Source organism: Balaenoptera physalus, assembly GCF_965194825.1.
Source record: "Balaenoptera physalus genome assembly, chromosome: 21".
NCBI classification, from domain to species: domain Eukaryota; kingdom Metazoa; phylum Chordata; class Mammalia; order Artiodactyla; family Balaenopteridae; genus Balaenoptera; species Balaenoptera physalus.
The window spans coordinates 43,411,281-43,429,206 of record NC_138902.1 but is presented as its reverse complement, the minus strand read 5'-3'; the positions used below and the strand labels follow the sequence as shown (position 1 = coordinate 43,429,206).

At 41.7% G+C, this 17,926-nt stretch overlaps 1 protein-coding gene and 1 long non-coding RNA gene across 7 annotated transcripts in view; one reads left to right on the top strand and one right to left on the bottom strand.

Moving 5' to 3' along the window:
* Window positions 1-17,926, bottom strand: part of TENM3 (teneurin transmembrane protein 3) — a 2,405,282-nt gene that overhangs the window by 1,474,885 nt on the left and 912,471 nt on the right. For all 6 annotated transcript variants that reach the window (XM_082444070.1, XM_082444075.1, XM_082444071.1 and 3 more), the window contains exon 4: window positions 7,679-7,719. The gene's annotated coding sequence lies outside the window, so the exon portion shown is untranslated. The remainder of the gene's footprint in view (window positions 1-7,678; window positions 7,720-17,926) is intronic.
* The window catches only part of LOC309651409, an 888,535-nt gene that overhangs the window by 597,956 nt on the left and 272,653 nt on the right, over window positions 1-17,926 (top strand). The window lies entirely within an intron of this gene.

The following is a 17,926-nucleotide window of genomic DNA, read 5'->3' as shown; positions in this document are numbered from 1 at the left end:
AGTTCAATGTCTAAATTCTAGAGTACGAGAAAGAATGACTGAAACAGACTCTGTTTATTTTACTATCTTTCCACTTAGTTCAACTGAGATAGGAGGCTGATGGATAATCAGCAGATCAACACGAGTTGAGAACTCACTGCACCAGGTACTGGTAAGAACTCTAAAGAAAGAAATGAGAAAGTATGTGTTGCCCTAATGACAACACTGAGACAGAGACTTCATTCACAGACAACAGATTTCATTTTCTTTAAAGAAGGAAGAACTGTACTGTGTGTTAAGAAGTTAAATTTTTTCCTGTTATACTAAAATTCCGTTCAAGATTAGAAGAGGAAATAGGACACCGAAGCATACTGATCTCTCAGAGCACGTGTCATATTTCATCACTTTCACTACTTTGACATCTGGCTAATTCCCCTCTCCTTTGCTTTCTGTACACACATACATCCACACCAATCACTAAAGTAATTAAGTCAGGCAAGCCCACACCACCTCTATGGGGAGGATGTTGAAAGGTTTTCTAAATATGATGGCATACAAATATTTTAGTAGTATAATCAATAAGTTCCATTCTATAGGGCTTTCTAATTTGCACGTCACTCCTTAAGAGTAAAGCGCAATGAAATTGGGCTTTTAACAGTCAAACGCCTCAATTTTTGTTTCATATTTCACCTCTGAAATATGATGATCTACTAAAACAAAACCTACGGGGCAGAAAGGCATTTTCCCATTTTGCAAATCAAGCAGCAGCATGAATGTCTGCCGGGATATCTAGGAGCTCTGTACAGAGCTGGGCATTTCTCATCCCACTATTAATGTGACCTTCAAGTGACAGAACTGGTTCAAGAATAACACATTCTGATGGTACTTGTAAAAGTAATGGAGCTGCTGTCAGCAACACCCAGGATGACAATGAAACTTGAATACATAGTAGGTACTACGCGGGCGAGAATAGGAGCTAATGTTTTCACTGTAAGTGTTTCCGCCTAATTAGTATTTAACTCACAAATTTCTTTGACATCCAGTTTCAAGTGATTAAAAAAAAAAAGTATAATTGGTCCAGTGGAGCCACTATAATTGAAAGAAAGGTGTAACAGCCTAATAATGCTGGTGCATGCCATACTGACAGATTCATTTATTCACTCATTCAGATATATTTATCAACTATCTACGCAAAACACCGTGAGTTGCTAAGGTAGATAAAACAGGGGCTAAAGCTTTATTTACACTCAAAAGGAGCTACTGGTTGAGTCTAAGGAGCTAAAAATATTCCGAGGAATGTCTGCTTAGTGTCCTATTTCACACCACACGTCAGTCCACTGAAGAGGGAAAGATAACTTCAGTTTTTGGAATGATTGTAGAAGGCTTCTTGGAAGACGTGCCATTTGAACTAGACCACGAGAGATGCATAATGATCCCAGCAAATGGCACTCCAGTCAGGTGGAACTGCATAAAGTCAAGAACTCCAAAATGTTCTCTGGGGAATAAGGAAGAGTTCTACTCAACTCTCGGGTAGAGTTGTATTAGAAAAGAAGACCAGAAGTCAGGTTGATGACACTGCAGAGATGGATAACGGAAGGATAACAAATTTGGGTTATATTTAATAGGTAACTAAAAACCAATAAAGCATGTGCCCTAAGAAGATATTTTAAAAGACGAATTAGCAGGGTAAACATGACATTTCGGTTCTTAAGTCTGTGCTCTGGGACTGATAACTTTTAATAATCCTGTGTCATCCTGTCACATTCTAATCATTCCCCAATGCTGGGTAAACCCAACTATGATCTCTCCCTGTTCCGGGTCCCTGCAAAAGGGATATTGTTGCTTTGGAAAGGAGTCTATTATTACCTGAGAGCTTGAGGTGATCAAAGAACGTTCTGAGCAAAACTCAACACTTGATTCTACCTTGGCACTCACAGCTGATTGGGCCCAGCGTAGCAAGTTCCCAGGCCTGCCCTAGGACCTCTGAGCGGCCAGCAGTTAGAGCTCTGCCTCACAGGGTCCAGACGGACCAGATGGACTGATGAAGTTCTCTCCTCAACCGGTTTCAAAAGGAGACGCATAGATAATGGACAGCAGAGAGAAGAGAAGCCAGAAAAGAGAGACGGTGTCGGCAGAAATGAGGAAGGGGCAGGATATCTAAATAAGCAGAAATCACGAGGCAAAGAGAAAGAGAAGAGAGAAACAGGAAGAGTAACAGAGGCAGAGTGTGAAGAAAAGGGTTAACCTAGCAGGCCTGACTGCTGCCCTTCGCGAGACCGCTCACAAGTTTAGCCCTTGGTTGGCACCGAGGAACTTGGATTTTGAGAGGGCGCCCACCAGCCAAACTCACAGAGCGGCCCGCGGGGCCTGGACTGCTTGTGCGAACATTCCAGGATGTGCTGAACACCTGCCTTCCGGCTGGGAGTCTGGATCCTTGGGCCGCTCCAGGCAGTGGCTGTCCACGGGAGCCTGCTCCAAGGAAAGCCACGGCGCTGTCTCCCCGAGCTTCCCTGGCAGACAGGGCTTCGCACATGCTGCTGGCACTCCTTGCTGGGGCCATCCCGAGCGTCCTGTGTGACTGCGCCGTGACAGATGCCTGGAAGCTTGTGCCCGCTTTCCTTCAGACTTCACCCTGTACTTTGCCTTTGCTGCTTTTGCACTGTATCCTTCTGCTATAACAAATCATGGCTATGAGGCTATGAGTATGACTTTGGTTGAGTCTTGTGAGTGCCAGTGAAACACTGAACTTGGGGTTGGTCTGGGGGACCCTGACACACAGAGCTGTGTTATAAGTTGACAGGGAAGCCCATTCATTTACTCATGTTTGTAGGCGAGGAAGAAAGCATAATAAAAACAGATCTGGATGCCAACGATTGGTGCTTGGTGCTCGGTGGTGATAAAGTATTGCTTGAGATTTGAGGTATCCTGAATAATTCTGAATGACTTTCAGTTTTACTGCGGACTCCACAAAGATTCATTATATCCCCACACTCCCTTATCTACAGGAACCCCCTGTTACTTAAGGTTAAGTCAAACAAGGCTCTAATTGTTTCCTAAAAGAGCCAAACAATTGCCAAAGCAAACCACATAGTCAGGTGAAGTGATTAAGTGACCAGTGGGTGGTTTCCAGCCTCAATAAGGCCTCGGAGCTGCCCACAACGCGGTTGGTTTGTTTGTTGGTTGGTTTTGTCTTTATTCAGCAGCCTTTTGTCTTATCATGAAATGTCTTCTAACTTCAAGCTTCAACTCATCTTAGTTCTCCTGCGATTCTCTGCTGAGCTACTTAATGTCTTTGAAGAAAATGAAATCCATTAAAGGCGTGACTTCCACCTCCAAACCTACCTGCAGGGACCCTACTCTAACTGTCTCACCTCCAGTTCCAGAGGAACAACTGTCTCTTTTCCTGCACACGTGAAATTGGGGATGTAATTTCCACACCGTCTCTATCTTTCTCTTTTGTCCAAGTCCCGGTTCTCTCCATCATCCCCTCATCCCTAATATCGTTCATCTCCAGTTTTCACAATGTCTTTCCTCTCTGTACACACAACATTCAAGACTCTTTCACCCTGAAATAACAAATCAATACAAACAAAAAGAAACCGCTTCCTGTGACATAGCTATCACCTTGCAGAAATTTTGCAAGGTGGTGCACACTTAGTCTTCACTTACTAAAAATCATACTCATTTCTTGGTTTCCATCCTACAACCTTATTCAAAGACCTGTTCACTGCAAAACTCCATGTCCTCTTTCAGTCCTGGTCAAGCTTGTACCTGCCTGCATGACCACTTTAATTTTTGAAATTTTCTTCTCCCACCTGTTCTCAAACTCCCTTTTTTCCCTGCATTTTCTCTGCCTTTTCTCATGTCCTCAGTAACTTCCTCTGCCTCTGCAGCTTGCCTTGCTATCACTGAGGGCTCTGCCTACATATGAGGCATCTTCCTGTGTGCTCTCCGTTTCCTCCCAGAGGTCCTATACCACCCTCCTCTGATGGCTCCCAGACCTGCATCTCTCCAGCTCACCTGTCCTCCCATGCGCCAGACCCGTCCTCCCAACGACTCCCTGAATATTTCCACTGTGATGAGAACTTCAAGTCAACATGCCTGCAATTAGATCCAGTATTTTCTCCCTAAGATGTGTTCCTACTCTTTTACTTATGATCTGATGAATAATATAATGTCTACATTCTTTGAAGCCAGAAGATTAGAATACAGAATATATTAGAATAGTAGAATATAGAATAGTAGAATATTCTCAACCTCTTTCTCTCCTTCACACAACCAATGAATCCCTAAATCCTATCATCGCACTTGTTCCAATCCCAAAAAGCTCTCTCAAACTTGCTACTTCTTTCTTTCCATATTACTACATCCTTAATGTCCCCCTGAACGACGGTGCATCTAGGAAATGGCATGAGCTTTCCTTCTTGCTCCTCGGGCTGCTCCCCACTCTAGCCCCCCTCCACGACGTCATCCGAGCCAGCACACTAAAGAACTACCCATGAGCTCGGGCTTTGGAACCAGATCGCCTAGGCTTGCATCCTGACTCGGCTACTGTCTTGCTATGTAGCCTTGGGCAAATCATGTACCTACTCTGTGCCTATCTTGATTGGTAGAGAAGAATACTAATAATAGCTAAGAAGATTAAATGAGTTAACATATGTGAAGCACCTACAAATGTATCTGACGTTTAGTAAGTGATGAATAAATGTTATTTTATAATCATATATATATATATCATATTTTTTCTTTATCTGAAAAACTATTAAATCTCTTTTGATACCAAACAAATGTGCAACATCTCAGTGACGCTTACTGCAACCATCCCTAGAAGAGTAACTGCTTCCTTCTCGGGGGTCTTAAAGCTGATGATTTCTTTTGTCGTCGTGGAATATGCCATGCCATATACCACATCACAGGTCTGCTGCAAAAGAATACAGGCTCTTGATCAGATTTAGATCAGTATTCCCAGAATGAATGAATGTGTGTGTGAACACTTTGATGTAAGCCATTCTATCACGGTCCAAATTAAACATTATTACATTTTTTCTGAAGTACCTGTGATAGATGAAAGTATCAAAAGGCAATACAAGATCAAAGAAACAAATATCAAGTCCACATGCAGAAATACCAGTGAGTATTTAGAATGAAAACACGGGCCTTCTCTAAATCTTCTGGAATTTATTCCATTAAGTAAGGGAAGCTCTAAAACTGTTAGAACAGCAGCTGAACTACTCATATAAATAAACACTTAGGACTTCCCTGGTGGCACAGTGGTTAAGAACTCTGGCTCTGAGATTTAATTTGGTGTTGCGGTACAGAGGCCGGATTCAGATTCGGTATTAGTAGGAGAGCAGGCTTCTCTGAAGAGGCAAGAAAAAGAGTAGAAGAAATGCCAGAGGTGTGGTAACACCAGGGACATCAATCTGGCACCAAGTGAGAAATACTACAAAGTATACCGAGAGCATCACAGCATACGATTCACCTTGGAGCGACCATAATTGGTGACTGAAAGAAAATTCACTGAACATTATCTGTAGTGACACTCCCCAAACTTGGGGGTAGGGGTGTAGATCGGCTAAAAGACAAACATGTTTGAAATATTTTGGGGTTGCATCTTAAAGCACTAGATTGACAAGGGACAATTTCACTGAAGATAGAACAGGCTTTGACATTCAAGCATAGCATTCAAAATAACACCCCACTGACTGAAGGCAGGCAGGCATTCAAAACACAAACTCCCAACATGAAATGCTCACAGGGATGGTCAGCACCAGCCTCCACGGGGCAGCTCCATTCACTTGGTCTTGCAAATTTACAGTCAGTGCTTCCAAGCAGTAAATTCATTAAAACCAGGAAACTGCTTACTTAGTTTAAAGTGACAAAGAGTTCTAAAAATAAATGTTTGAACTACATGGATTCCAAACAAATGTATCACAATCAGAACCGTTAACAGCACACCTATAATGACTAGAAAATTAATTCACGATAATAACGTGTCAAACTGTATGTTTCTTAGCTTGTTCCCCCCCTTCTAAGAAAGAACCCACTTGTTTTAAAGCACGTTCCATTTCTGCCCAGCGTCACCCCCAATCGCTGTGTCATTTTAACAGCGTGCTGACTTTTTCCCAGCCTACTTTGTCCTCTTCTCCATTGTCCAAAAATGGCTGTAGATTATTATACAACGTATAATAACGTAACAAGCGTAGATTATGACACAACAGGGATGCTCTCGTGCGTCTGAGGGACCCAGTACAGTCAGGTCTAACTGTGATGTGTTAACATTACCCAAGTGCAACACTTTTTAAAAATGTGTATACAAACATTCACATTGATGCTTCATTACGGGCTGTTTTGCCAGAAAAATATCACACGTTATTCAGATATTAAAGTTGTGTTATTCCCGCGGACACTGATTTTACGAAGTTAAAAAGCGCAGGAAGAGTGAAATAACGAAATGCTATAACCACACAGTCTCCCCACAGCTAAGGCCCCCTGGCCTTGCTCCTCCACCACGCACACCTTTCCGAAGGGCTCACCCTCCCCAGCACTCTCTCCACTGAATCTGAAGGAGCAAATGTAGCCAGTGAGATACAGATTCAAGTAGCTCCTGGCACACAAATAATGACCGACAGCCACCTCAAGGAGAGCAGACAGGAGTGTCCTAAATGCTAAGGCTAACAGAAGCCCGGCATACATACAATTAGTCTATTCAAGTCAGAAATTCCCAGTAAGTTCAGAAAACACAGTTATCTCTTAGTGGACTCCTAAGTTTTTCTAGAATCTAAGATACCTTCTCTACCTCCTTCCAGGATCACCACTGGGAAGGAGAACATGGCCAAAGGAAAGGGTGGGAAGGCATGAGGCTGGGATGATTTGCTTCTCCTTCCCATCCTCAGAAACGCTTCCTGGGAATGCTGGCTGGTATAGTCTCCGACCTTTTCTGCAAGTGTCCCTTAGTAGACAGCACCAAGCAGCAGTCACATTATCAGTCAGCATAACGTCAAGGCCCAGTTGCTTATATCCACATCACGTTAATACATGACCTTCAACATTAAACCTTAAAGCAGCTTGTGTAATATTTCAGGTATTGAATTTTAATTGGGGGGGGTGCACTGAATACACAGCAACCGCAATGATTCACCTGAACATAGCATAGTTTTTGTGTTTGTTTGAAATACTCTTCTCACTGGGTTCTAAATAGTTAATTAAGTATGCATATTAATTATTACCTAAGTATAATAATGTTCCTAAAAGGGCATCTATTGTCCACATAAATATCAAAGAAATTTTTTTATGATCAGCATGGCTTCAGTGAAAACCAAGTGAATTAACGTCATTGGTAGGTAGATCAAAGAAGAAAATGTGTCTCTCACTATCTGAAGTTTTCTCACCTGAATTCATTTAGTATGTAACTTACAATAACAGTATTCATAATACATTGTTATTTATTGGAAGGTTTTTAGGAGTATGATTGTCATAAACTTTTAGAGGGTTATTTCTTGACACTGACGCTCAGAGAACACATGTATACACCAAATGCGTAAAATCCCCAAGGAAGTCTCAGCAAATATAAAGAACTGCTTAGGAAAAATATATTCCCCTTAGAATTATTTTTATGTTTTATGTAAAGAGGTAAAAAATAAACAGTGGAACTTTTTAGCAGCTCTCAATTTTAGGAAAAGGTCATAAATTTACTTACAAGGAATCTAGAAGTCAAAAGAATGAAGTTCCATCACCAGCCTGCAAATGAACAACAACAAAACCTAAGACAGTATTACTTTACTCAGGCCACTTAATTGAACAAGACGGAAAAAAAAAACCAAAACATGATTATATGATTTATGATTCAATGATATAAATTTATAGCATTGGCCACAGTAAATAATAATGGTAACAATAATAGTAATGTCACAATCCTCTTCTCCAAAGATTAAACTGGAGCATACCATAAATCTTTTTTTTTTTAAGTGCTATTCTTCCACATGCTAAGTAGGTCAAGCTGTTAGTTTGTTTACATGCATGCTAAGGAAAACAACCAGAAGATTAATACAATAATTGAGAATAAAACAGTGGAATTGTACTCTGAACTAGCACCAACATATATTCACAAACCCAATTAAGATCACAGGATAAAAAAGATTTTCTATGTCACTGAGGTTTTCCAACAAGTTTTCACAAATCATTGCACCTAGATATGAATACGAGCTAATCTACAGCCTCTCAAGCACCACTGATGCAGCGTTTGTAGTCTGGGTTGCAGGAAGCCAATGGGGTGCTGCACTGATGTTAGCTCTGCTGTTCTGACACTCCACCCAGATGCTCCAATTTTGCTTCAGCGCACTCAGAGCTGAGTCTGAATCCTCAAAGCACGGGTAAAAAGAGTTATGGTCAAGGCAGGGTTAGAGGCGCAGTGAACCAGCATCACCTGCGCCGATTTGCAATCCTAAAACTGGTGTGAAAACAGCATGGTGGTCTTGACTGGACGCTCATATGGCCAAGGGCAAAATGGGGCAGACAGATATGATTTCAAGTGTTTCTCTTTCTTGCTCTCCTCATCATTTCTCTTCTATACCATGATGGCTCACTGTACAATAATTTTATGATAAAAGATATAAATTCAATGGAAGGATCTGTATTATTTATAGCAGATAATCTATTGGGATGTTGTCTGTCAGGTGCTTAAATGTGTCGGTGCTTATATGTATAACGTTAACAGCCTTAGGGTGACCTACATATATTATCAGAAGATTTAACACTGGGTTTTGTTAAATTCCTTGTCTCTTTTATCCAGGGAAGTTACTATGAAGACGATACACAAAGCACAAGCACAGATCTTTAATCTAGGAGGAGTCGCCAACAATAAGATGAGTTTCAGCGTGCACAGCAGCTTTTGTGAAAGCTGCATGTCAGGATACTTGACAGAGTTAAGTGATACAACTGAAAGTTAAATAACAGAAGGGCGAGGCATTAAGGGGCAAAGAAAAGACAGAAAATTCGTGTTTTCAGATGTGAGGAGGAGGAGAGTCATCTGAGTGGGGAGACATGAAAACCCTCTACAGTTAACGGGCGCTGAAGAGAAATTGATTTAGAAAGAACAGAGGCATAATCATGGTGTTGAACAGCACATTCAATAACGAGTCTGATTCTTGGAAATGCTGAGCTAAGGGTGGAGCCAATAACTCTGAGAATGACACACGCCATAATTTCTGCAGAAATAGAGCCACTCCCTATCCCCATCGAGAAAAGTCTACACGACACAGTCTCAGAAGCTACGTTGAGTAGTAAAACTGAGGCTAGAGGGGAATTTAGAAGTCTGAGGGATACGTCAAAGTGATGGCATTTCGAGAGAACCCTGAAAGCAAGGGAAACACGCCACAAATCAGGCTCAATAGTAACATTCGAATGTGCGGATAAAACTGTCGCCTATCTTTAGGGGAAGGCAGCTGGATATAGCTCCGTATTTTGCAAAGACGTCAATTAAAAAGTCCCTGAGAGAGGGAGAAGATCAATAAAAGAACTTCACGGTATAGCTCATTTGAAACTATTACAGAAATAAGGAAACGGTGCTGATTTAGCGACAGCCTATGTTCTAACAAACATCAGGTGGGAAGTGAACGTGTGTCTCTGTGGAATCACTTTTGATACCAAAATCTTTGCTTTCACAGTCAAGCATAACAGTGTTCTGAAGCAGTAACCCAACATAAGACGCAGGTGACGGGGGCCATGCTATGCGCACCAGGGCTGCTTCCCACAGTCCTGGCGCCTGGCAGGAGGCAGGACGGGCATGAACAGCCAAGAGACTCTCAGCTACGGGCCAGAACACAGCATCAGCCCCTCCACGATCTGTCCTTGGGTTTCGCGTTCTCACAAAGTGTACTTCTGAGTTCTCATCACCGCCTCTCAATGCCTCTCTCTTTTCTGGCTTCCCCTGTTCCATGACTTCTGTAGACGTTTCTACCAACCTGTCGACATAACTGGGCTGATGAGCCTCGTTAGAATAAACCTTAGCTCTGCTCACTGAATTCTATACTTTGGTGTGCTACAAAGTTAGGTACTGTGTCCTGATTTTGTTCATTCCTTCTCACTCGCCCGAATCCTCTACCCACCCCCTTCTCCACCACACACCCATATATACATATACCTCTTCTCCTCTGACCAGTTTGCTAAGCCACATAGCTATATATACATGTACACATATATTCCTTGAGTCTAAAATATTCCAGAATTGCACTTTAAATTTTTATTATTCTAGAATGAGGCACTTGGAGATTACTCTATCTAAGTTTATATTTTGTTCCAGAATTATATTGTCTAACCTTTCGGCATGTAAGAACTGATTCAGTGGGAACGCTTGGGAAATACAGAAAAGAGCACAATTTATCTGGGGTCTGTTATTTGTCTCAATTGCTTAGATTGTTTCCATTTTTTAAAATTAACAGAACAGTGTCTGGCATCTGCCGCATACAGCTCTGACAAACAGGAAGACTTGACTAAGAGAAGCTGGCATGTGGGTCGGATATTGAATTCATCAGGGGTGACTCTGCTTCACTTCGATGGCAGGATGCCCTTACCAGCTTGACTCCCCACGTTAGGTGCCTATAACTTCTTTGCCTTAATCTTCAATTTTCAGTTATCTTTCTCAGACTCCAGTCTCCTCTGCTACCCCTCCCTACTCTTGGCCTCCATGGCCCATCATTCACCAACTGCACTGCACCCATCTGGTGAACTTCCTGTTCACTTGTTCACTCACCTTACTGTACACTTCTGAATCAGGCATGGGGGCGGGCTGATAAAAAAGCATATTCATACTCTCCTTTTACAATATATAATGAGGTTACAATCAAACTGTTAATCCCAGGATGTCTTCTCATGAAAAGTTTTTAAAAAATCATAGCAGACTATAATTAAACTCCAAATGAATAATATAGAGCTGTAAAAGTTAAGAGAAAGTAGGGATCGTTGTGATTTACAGTAATTCATTCATTCATTCAATGCATACTACATCAGGCGCTGTACTAATGCTGGGAATGCTAAAGTTATTAAAAAAAGACTAGACCACATATAGTTTTCAGTTGGAGGGAGACAAGTATAATGTTAGATGTCAATGAATGCTGAAGAAAAAAGTAATGCAGTTGAAAGAAATAAAAAGAAAAAATAATGCAGGTGAGGGAGAACTTTCAAATTTAGATTTGAATAAAGACCTACACAAAGTGAGAGACTGAGTCATGTGAATATCTGGGCTAAGAGCACAAAAACACCTTGAGTTGGGCATGTCTGGAGTGTTAACATAAGAAACCTAGGTGTTGAGCAAAGGGGAGACGAGTAGAAGATGAGGTTGGAGAGTACTGGGGCCAAGATCATGAAGGGACTTGTGGGCCATAGTAAGGATGAGGCCTTTTACTCAAAACCAGATGTCTTTGGAGGGTTTTAAGCAGAAAAGTGACATGATGTGACTCCCATTTTGACAGGATTGCTCTGGGTGGTGTGTTAAGAATAACCTGACAGAGGGGAAGGAAGGACAGAAGCAAGGAGGCCAGTCAGAGGCTGTGCTGTTGGTCCAGCAAAGAGCTGACGGCAGCCGGGAACAGGGTGGTAGCCATGGAATGATTAGATGCTTTCAGATTTGGGGGCTATTCTGAAGGGAAAACCTAAATATTTGACTGACCAATTGGATATAGGATGAGAGAAAAAGAGATACTGAGGAGGAAGCCAGAATTTCTGGCCTAAGCAATTAGAAAACCAGACAGGTGGAAATATCTTTAACGAGGCAGGGGTGAGGATTTTTCAGCTTCTTCTTTGCCACGTAAAGTGTCTTAACTAGATATCCAAGTGAAGGTGCCAACTAGGCAGCTGGATGTACCAGTGTGGATTGTGAGAATAGACTCAGAACTGAAACATCTGGGAATCATCAGCGTGTAGAACCCATGATACTGGACAAAATCAACAAGAGAGGGAATGCAGACTGAAAAGAACGGAGGTCCAGAGACGGCACAGAGTGAGCATTGCAGCATCTGAAGGTGAGAAAATGAGCAGGAAGAAGCGAAACGGTCTAAGCAAGACCTTCTGGAGAAGCAGGAGGAACAGCGCGCCCCGCGGCGTCCTGGCAGCAAAGCGAAGGAAAGAGCCATGGCACGGCCTCATTGTGCCTCTAAAATCTCTTTTCCCGCATCGCCTGTTCTCGTCTCTTTTCCATTTCTTTGTGCCCCGCAAAATGCCAAAGTGATTCACCAGCCTCTGCTTTTTTTCCTGCGCTTCCTGAAGAGGATTCACGGATGGTGGCGAAACCACACCTGGGTGTCAGGCTACCAGTTCTGACACAGGCTTCAGCTATCCCTAGGGTGTTATTTAACTTCTCTCTGCTTTAATTTCCTCATCTTCAAAACAGGTACAATAATAGTAGCTATTTGGGCAGGGAATGACAATTCAATGACAATATATGTGTACATAACTTAAAACGTTGCCTACACATGGCAAACGTTACGTAATTACACACAACTCATAGGGTTTCTTCTCTCCGCCTTGCTTCACTCAAACCCACCCAGACTCACCTCCTGCAGTTAGTCAATTCTGTTCTTTCATTTCTCTAAAATCATTAGAAAGACACGATCCAGGATCTGAGCTGCATGTTATTTTATGCAGACTAATCTTTCTTTCTACCCACCCATCTCTACTTGTGAAACGCCTGTGCAGAGACACACCTCTCCAATGCTTCAGTGTTTCTGTAATGCCTTTGTGCTGTCTCACTTTATGTATTTGGCATAAAGCACTAACGAGGGAAGATTCTCTCCTAAGAAGGACGCTATCAATCCACAGACGTTCAGACCAGGGATGAGGGTTCTGCTGCCGGCTTAACCTGGGCTCAGGAACCACCACACCTTCCGACGCAGAGGGCACATCGGTCATCTTGAGAGAGCTGGGCCCCGGCCCTGGGGGAGGCTGGCCATCAGGAAGGAGACAGCAGCAAGTGGGCAGGACGTACACAAGCCTGCTCCGAGCAACCCTGGCCTGGAAGTGGGGCGAGTGGTCTAGGCTCGGGAGTGAGCCCAGCAGGGGAGGCCAAGGTTTGGGCAGGTGCAGAAAGCCGTCCCAAGACCCGTGGGTTACACGCCTCAGAAGAAACTGGGTTTGGGTTTGCGTCATCCTAACGGACAGTGCCAGCTGTCCGCACAAGTCAGCATTGCTGGAAGCGGTAGTTACTTATTCTAGACGAATGACATGGGAAAGAAGCTGGCCACAAGGCATTTATAATCTGCGTCTCCTTTACCTACTGCACCGTAATACACACTGTAAGAGGCAGTTACAAACACAGCAAAGCGTTTGACCAACCCTGTCCTTTCGATGCTTATATATTTGCCTTACTAGCCTAACCTGAGAGATGAGGCTATAAGAACATATTCTAATTGCTTTACCAGCTCATATTGAGAGAAATAATACTTCTGAAAAAAATTCATAGAATGTGGTATCGCAGGGGTGGGCTTCACTGGTATACCCAACTGGAAGGAACAGTATTAAGAGCTATTTTTGACTTGGGGCAGATCACTTGACCTGAATGCATGTTTTTTTCTTTATTAACTCTCTGCAAATGAGTTTTATACATACAACCTGAGGGGTTTTGTGAAGTTTATCAAGGTAATATTTATAAACTGCCCTAAAATCCCTAGCTGAAAGAGAAAATGTCATGCAGTGTTACTTGTCTACAAATGAGACCTTTTGTAAGCCTTAATTATAATTTTAAATTCCCTTATATCAAGGAATGTGAATCAATCAATTATAATGAGCAATGACTATGGGCACATTGTAAGTTCTTTAGGGCCAAGGAGTGAGTCACTCATTTCTTTTTTCTTCTTCCACAGCATACACTCTGAAAATTGTTGTTGTTGATGATGGTAATACTACTACTGGTTAGTAGTAATAATAATAATACTCTAATTGTCTAGATCATGGCATACACCATTCATCTTTCTGGGAATTATTCAACAAGAGGTTTACTGATTGGGTTCAAGGCACAGGTCAGCATCAAAAATAAAGTTAGCATTAAACTTGGCTCCATTTAAAGATACCAGGATCCAAAGGTGGAACACAGATAGTAAGATTAGGAGTTGGAAAGTCACAGAGTACTTGGGCAGAGGTCAGAAACCATCACAGACCCAGGGCAGTAATTTAATCTGTCTGTCTGTCTGTCTATTATTTTTTAACAACTTGGGGTGCCAGATGCCTATCTTGATGATCCTTCCCTTTATATAGAATCCGCAGGAGGTTTAAGTTTCCCGCCCTTGTTAATAAAGTCTATTCTTCTTACTGAATAGAATGATCTTACTTGTTTAAGATTTGGTAGTATCCAGTTGAAAAGAGTCCTGGTGGGACTGTGGTATTTTGGAGCAATGTTCTACAATCGTCAGGGACACAAATCATCTTCTATAGATTCATGCCTGGACATCCAGCACCTCGTACATGTCATGACACTTGAAAGAATAAACGCACGTGGACAAGTTCTGACATCCTTTGCCACCTCTGTCTTGTTGGTAGGATCAGGCCACGCAGAGAGGGATGGTTTTCCTCTCAGTCCTTCTTAACGTCTCCATGTTTGCTATCTTCTGGCATGATCAATACTTTAAGCCACTCTGTTTAGTTCTGATATTCATTAATGTATTCATTTATATTTTTCCAGTTTAATTGAGATACAGTTGACGTAAAACATTGTGTAAGTTTAACATGTACAGCGTGTTGATTTGATACACATGCACATACTGCAAAATGATTATCACAGTAAAGTTAGTTAACACATGGATCCATCACCTCGCATAACTAACAGTTTCGGTGTGTGCACTGATGTGTGTGGTGAAAACACTGAACATCTACTGTCTTAGCAATTTTCGAGAATATAAGGCTATATTATTAACTATAATCACCATACTGTACATTAGACCCTCTAGAACTTATTCATCTTATAACTAGAAGTTTCTGCCCTTTGACCAACATCTCCCCATTTCTCCCACACTCTGGCAACCACCATCCTACTCTCTGTTTCTATGAGTTCGATGTTTTCGATTCCACATATAAGTGACATCGAATAGTATTTGTCTTTCTCTGACTTACTTCACTTAGCATAATGCCCTTAAGGTCCAGCCATATTGTCACAAATGGCAGGATTTCCTTCTTGTTTATGGCTGAGTAATATTCCATTATATATATATAAAACATATGATATACACACACAAATATATATATCTATAGGTATATATGTATGTATATACATATATATGCACATGTATTTATACACACACATATATACATACATATATGCACACACACACACACACATATATATATCACATTTTCTTTTCATTCATTGATGGACACTCAGATTGTTTCCATGTTGTCTTGGCTATTGTGAATAATGCTGCAATGAACATGGGAGTGCAGATATCTTTTCGAGATAGTGATTTCATTTCCTTTTGTTATATACCCAGAAGTGGGATTGCTGGATCACGCAGTAGTTCTACTTTTAATTTTTGAGGAAACTCCATACTGTTTTCCACAGTGGCTGGACCATTGTACGCTCCCACCAACAGGGCACGAAGGTTCTTTTTTCTTTACATCCTCACCAGCACTTGCTATTTCTTATCTTTTTTATAATGGCCATTCTAACAGGTGTGAGGTGGTATCTCAGCTGGGTTTTGATTTGCATTTCCCCAATGATGAGTGATGTGGAGCACCTACTCATGTACCTATTTGTCATTCATATGTCTTCTTTGGAAAAATGTCTATTCAGGTCCTCTGCCCATTTTTTAAGTGGATTGTTTTTGTTTTGTTTTACTTGGTATTGAGTTGTATGAGTTATTTATATATTTTGGATATTAACCCTTATCTGATATATACTTTGCAAAAATTTTCTCCTGTTCCACAGGCTGCCTCTTCATTCTGTTGATCATTTCTATTGCTGTGCAGGAATTTCCAACATTGTGTCGTAGAATGGGCATATAATTTACTGTCTATACCTAGACACTTTTAAGAGCTCAAAGGGGTATTAGCGTCACTTGTAGCAGGGCAATAGACATCCTGTCCTGGGCCCAACAATTATGTATGGTTACCGTAATTACATGACCTTAGACGGCAGGGGAGAGCGTGCCTTTTGCTACTGTCTCCCATGCTTAATCAAAGTGGACTTTACTTATGGTAAAATCCAAGTAAAGACCAAGGGACCTTTACTTCTCACCTTGTCTACTCCAGGAGTGTATATTCTGCTTCACCTGCAGACCATTCTTCAGAGATTATTTTAATCACAGGTCACAGCAACATTCCTACTTGAAACCATCATATTTAGAGTACAATAAAAAAGTGATTACTACTGTTTACAAGGTTTGACCTGACCTGACCCCGGCCGCATTTCTCTCAAACTTCCTTCCTTTTCCTCCACGACAGGCAAGCCGGGGTGAAGCCAGCACACCAAGCAAGCATCAGCCTTGGCGCCTTTGCTCTCCGTGATCCCCCTTGCGTTTGCGTAGCTCACACCTCTGACTTTGTTTATTTCTTTGGTCACACATCGCCTCTTCAGAGAGCCCACGTCAAATCATTCTATCTAGAAGTTAAATCTCTCACTTCCTCTCCTGCTTTGTTTTTCTTCATAGCACTTATTCACTTCTGATGTAACTTTATGTGTATTTGTTTATTTTCTGTCTTCTAAACAGGCCACAAACCCCATCAAGGTAGGGACTTCTTTTTCTACTCTATGACTCATTTAAATAAGTTCTGGCATACATCAGGCATCCAATTCCTATTTATTGGGTGAATATATAAATAAATGAATATGTATAAGGGTATACATATTAGGTCAAATCTCAGATTGAAAAATTCAGAAACAAAATCTAGCATTAAAATCTCTTCCTCATTCAATCTTTCACCCTCTCAACGGGGACAAGGTGAGAAAAAGATCAAACAAGGAGCTAAAGTGTTAAGCCAGTAAATGCTAAAGACTGAAGGCAAGAAAGGAGAGAGTGTACTGTTTACCTTATTTTAATGTAAAGCTTTAAAGAATCTGAGATTGTCCTCACCAAATGCATTGTTTGTTGTAAAGACTAGAAATTCCTGCTTTTCAACCCTGATTAAAAGATGGGCTTTCTGCCATGCCCCAAAGATCGCCGGATTAGTTCTACGTTGGCTAATGGAAGGCAAGGCGGTCCATAAGCAAGGGCCTGCTTTGGAAGACTCCCTGCCTCTGGTTCCCTGTAGGTGGGTGCTGGGAAATGCCGGCAGCAGTACCCCAACTGATCTCAATCGCCCCGAAGTTGCCCAGTGAGGAAGGCTGATCTCTAAGCAGTGAAGGCCTGACCATTTAGCGCTTTACAGACCACAGACACAATTGCACTCAGAAGCAGAGAGGCAGGCGGTACTGACTGCAGCGCTCTGACGGAAGACGTTCCCTGCAGCTCAAGGCACACAGTAGCCACTCGACCCCTGGTTCTGCCCTAGCTGTCACTTCTGGATTTCTTCCAAGGGAGAGCAAGTCGCTTAATCCAACACCAGTATGGAGTTGCACAAAACCCAGCATCACTTTCTAAGTTAGAACTGTACTTAGTTCAGGACTAGCCTTTTGATGGGAACCACGGAGTTTTATACCATTCAAAAATTATTTTTAATCGGGATGCCTTCCTGCCAAACAGTAAAGTTATTAATAATGCTGTAAATCTTCCAAATAAGTTTTGACAAGTTTGTTTTTTGAAGAAAAGCCGAAAAACCAGAAACGTGGTTGGTCATGTTTGAACAGAGCTTTCAAAAGACCTTTACAGACAGTTTTTACTATGAACTCAGACGTTTCCTTTTTCAAATTTCAGAAAGTACATCATAATTTGCTGATTAATATGTGATTCTTATAGTTTGCCTGTATTTTTTATCTGTACTAGTCTATAAGTTAATGAACACCACTTGGTGCTGTGGTGGGATAAATTTG